The 4635-nt window shown below is 41.4% G+C and overlaps 1 non-coding gene across 1 annotated transcript; it reads left to right on the plus strand.

Moving 5' to 3' along the window:
- The first annotated feature begins 2342 nt into the window (after nucleotides 1-2342).
- Nucleotides 2343-2424, plus strand: TRNAS-UGA (transfer RNA serine (anticodon UGA)). Its single transcript has one exon. It is a non-coding gene; the product is annotated as a tRNA-Ser (tRNA).
- The last annotated feature ends 2211 nt before the right edge of the window (nucleotides 2425-4635 follow it).

Genomic DNA, 4635 nt, shown 5'->3' on the forward strand with positions numbered 1-4635 from the left:
ATACTCGTGTATAAGCCGAGTTTTTCAGAACATTTTTTTATGCTGAAAAAGCCCCCCTCGGCTTATACACGGGTGAACTTACCTGGTCTCCGTTCCCTCAGCTCTTCAGTTCCGCAGTGGAACGCATGTGCGTTCCACCGACAGGAAGTTCGGCACAAATGCCGAACTTCCTGTCATTGGAACGCACATGCGTTCCACTGCGGAACTGAAGAGCTGAGGGAACGGAGACCAGGTAAGTTCGTTCTCTCTCCCTCACTCACTCCCTCCCTCCCTCTCTCCCCCTCCAATATTAAGATAACGTTATTTCCCTATTCTTTGGGGGTGAATTTCAGATATAGCATTTGCTGGGTCTCATAATACATTATTATTCAGGATACCGTACATTATGATGTCTCACAAAGTAGTTGATGGTTCTAATTTATACAATTCATTTATAAAACAGTTTTTTCAAATTAAATCAATAAAGTAGAGTACCATGCTTACAAATCAGGGGGTGTGGAAATATTAATGCACACATATATAAAGATATTTATTTACAGTGTCCCCCTGCACCCCATTTTGAAATGTGTCAGGGCTTCACTAAAATGGCAAGCTTATATCAGGACCATAAAGCCATATTTATTGAGCAGTTGTGAAAAAATGGCAAACTGTGTATTTTTTTTTTAAATTGATGTTGGGTGTCACACCTACAAGACCACGTTCAAAATCAGTCCTGCTTTTTCTAGATATGCTCCCAAAGCTGGTTGTTTTCATGCCTGCTTTCTGCAAGATAGGGGACAGATAGCATGCCAAAAAGATTTAGCTTCGTATCAACTCTGTGTTTCAGGAATAATAGTTCAATAATTTCTTCTGTGTACCAAGAAATATTCTCTGATTCATTTTTAAAGAAAGAAAGGTGCATATGTCCAAAGAACCAGTAAGATTAAAAATACATGAATCATTCAGTAGCTAATCAATCAAAAACACACATGATATAAAAATGTGTAAAATAAAAATGCATATACAGATGTAAATAAAAAACATAATAATGAATAAATCTACAAAAATTACCAGTAGCTGCTGCATTTCCCACCCTAGGCTTATACTCGAGTCAATAAATTTTCCCAGTTTTTTGAGGTAAAATTAGGTGCCTCGGCTTATATTCGGGTCGACTTATACTCGAGTATATACGGTACATGCTGTGGGTTCTTTTCCTTTATCTATTCATTCCACTTCCTGGTCACATGTCTGTCCTGTGCTGATGTCGTTTTATAGATACTCTACCTTAAATTACTACTATTACTACGGTGATATATATATATATATATATATATATATATATATATATATATATATATATATGTATGATACTACCTTACTGATACTCATTATATTACAGACATTAGGTACAGGTCTGCATACATATATTATTTATTATTATACTGTAAGACTATTAAATGTATTCAACGTTCCTCAACCAAATGCATTTTCATTACAAGTTGAATGCAAATATATTTATGCTGCACAGGTTAATTTATTACGCGGTTAGACTCCTTTAAAATATATCATTAGCAGCATTGAAGTCATCGCTTATAAGCTGGACTCATTATCAGCATTAATAATAGTGCATTTGCATATATTTTATGGTGTTGGGCTAAATATAGAAGGCATATATATGTGTAATTAGTAAAATACTGACGTAGAACAGTAACTAAATAATAGGTACGTCAGTGAAGGCTGTAGATTATTTAATGTGGTTAAATACAGTAGTAGCTCTATAACGCAGTTAACATGCCCATTGCTCTGATTTTGCTATTGATTCAACCACATTCATCCTGTGTGGTAAGGAGTCTGTAAGATATCATAAATTGAATAGCTTGGGTTTGAATATGTTGGCTAGCACAGACTTAATGGGGGGGTTGTCACATTACACCTATAAGCACAAAATGCAAACTAAACCCCTTTGTGCTATATGTTTGTTTATTCTCCTGGGAGTTTTATGGCCATGCAAGTACTTGGGGACAAGGACATAGTACTGGGAGGTGTCTTATTACATCTAATTACAAAGTGCTAGTATTCCCGAATATACAAAATCTCTGCTAAAATATTGCATAGCACTAATAAGTTAATATTAAAAAAGGACACTGTGGCCGGTAAATTTGCCAAAGTACAATTAAAGTTGTCTCATAACTGGAAAATATTACAGCATCTTTTTCAGAAGTCCTGCTGATTGGAGAGTTTAGCACAACTCGTGGCAAAAAGTACACAAGTCTGCACCATACAGCTAAAACCTCATCCCTGAGCCATCCGACACACTCATACCAAGATCTGGCTTTCAAGGTGTTAAGCAATAGCAGCGTGGTGCTGTGATGGCCGAGTGGTTAAGGCGTTGGACTTGAAATGAAATGGGGTCTCCCCGCGCAGGTTTGAACCCTGCTTGTAGCGAATCATTAGAAGCTGTTGATTAACATAACAGAGTTTACGACCGGTCCAGCGAGGACTCCAACACCAGCACACTGGACAGCTGACAATGCATCATCTCACAGGGGAAGATACACCGAAAAGCTGACTCCATGTCCAGCGCAGTGGACGGGGCATCATCTACGGCTAACGCCATTTCCAGCGCAGCCAAAAGGTCATTCATTAGATTACAGTGGAGGGTGAACAAAAAGTCTGATGCCACGTCCAGCGCAGCCAGCGGTGCATTTTCTACGTCTGACGCCATTTCCAGCGCAGCCAAAAGGTCATTCATTAGATTACAGGGGAGTGTGCACAAAAAGATGACGCCATGTCCAGCGCAGCAGGCGGTGCACTATCTTCGGCTGACGCCATTTCCAGCGCAGCCAAAAGGTCATTCATTGGATTACAGGTGAAGGTACACGGAAGAGCTGTCGCCACGTCCAGCGCAGCGGTGCATCGTCAATGGCTGACGCCATTTCCAGCGCGGCCAGAAGAACATGCATCGCATGGCAAGGGAATGGTGAGATTAATAATAACGTTGTGTAAAATTGTAATGTAAAATTGATGATAAGGATGTAGGTAATGCAAATATTAAGATTAAGGGATGTTTATAAGGATCGAGAGGGCATGGGTGACAGTTCAGGTGACGATAGTTCATTCGAGTCGGAGTGTGAGCAGATGTATAAGTCGTTGAAGGAGCAGCAGCACGTGGTAAGGGATAATAGGAGGAAGAAGAAGCTAGTGGGCCTCGGGTAAGGAATAGACTTGTGCAGGTGGAGACTGAAGTCGCAGAAATAAAGTTTGTTCGTACAGGGAAGCGTAGCTGTCGGTTGTGAGTTGAGTGCAGTAATGGGACATTTGCCAAAACACACCAGGAAGGAAACTGAGAAGGGTAATTTTGTTGATCTATTTACATTAACCGAGGTGGGACTCAAGGAAAAGAGAGGGAGCAGCGCAAGCAGATGCATGCGAAACTATAGATAATTGGCTGAGCAGGATGTTTGTGTACTCTGGTTGTTACATGGAGGTATTCCCAGGCAGTGCAATGTGTATGGTAAAATACACAAACTTTATTCATTCAGTTTACAGAGAATACGGGGGGTCTGTAGGGTGGAGATATGATGAGGCTTTTAGATTGAAATCACAAGGGCAGAGGCCCATAAGTTTCGGAGTACGGGATACATATTTGGCTAAGATCACAGTGGTGCATCAGTGGTGCAAAGTTTTGAGGCCAGTAAAGGTGAGCAGGATGCTAGAGTGGCTCGCTAGTTATCCAAAAAGGGAATCTGAGTTGTGGCATTTGTTGCAGGCAGGATTTTTTTTTTTATGGAAGGTTTAAGGATTTCTATTACAAGAAGCATCCCAAGGGGGTGGGGTGGGGGGGGGGTTTCACAGGAATTTTGAGTCAATTAACATGCAATCTGCAATAGTCAGGGATAAGATTTTCAAGGAGCTGATGTTGCACCGAATGACTGGCCCATTCCAGGAGCCTCTCAGTTAGAATTTAGTAATTTTTGCCTCTGGGGCTGGATCCTAAGAAGGCAGCAGAAAATTTTAGGCTGATCCAGCACTTATCTTACCGGGCAGGGGTATCGGTTACCGATGCGCTGAACAGGAGAAGTGTTCGGTCCAATATCAATCCTTTGTCAGGGCTATAAAAATGGTCAAAAAGCATGGAAAAGGGGCCCTCATGGCAATATTAGACATACAGTCTGCCTTTCAAATGTTGACAGCTTTAGGTTGATGGGTTTTTCAATTTGATGGATATTATTTCATAGACAAGGGTTTGCCTATGGCCTGTCAGTATCGGGTGCATTCTTCAAAGCCTTTATATTATTATAGCAGTGGTATTTTTCAATCAAGCACAGGATGCAAATAAGCGGTGCATGATTTTTGGTGGCAGGGCTAACAGAGTCAGATCAGTGTAAGAATTGGCCACGTAAGTTGGAGACTGTGCTTAAGTATTTTGAGTAGTGGAGCTCTAGGATCAGCCAGGTCAGGGGCAGGCAATAATAAGGTGAGAAATAAAGTGAAACCTGTTTATTCCCTCCCGTAGACGGACGCACGCCTGGTTCCAGCTTCAACGGTTGGGCCAATACTGGCGGCGTGCCAGGTTTATTGGGGGGTGATTTATGCCAAGGGGGCTGGTCTCCGAAGGGCGTTGTTGTGGTGCCTACATGGAAGTAGGCAGAACAC

This window comes from Mixophyes fleayi, chromosome 3 (genome assembly GCF_038048845.1).
Source record: "Mixophyes fleayi isolate aMixFle1 chromosome 3, aMixFle1.hap1, whole genome shotgun sequence".
Taxonomy (NCBI): domain Eukaryota; kingdom Metazoa; phylum Chordata; class Amphibia; order Anura; family Limnodynastidae; genus Mixophyes; species Mixophyes fleayi.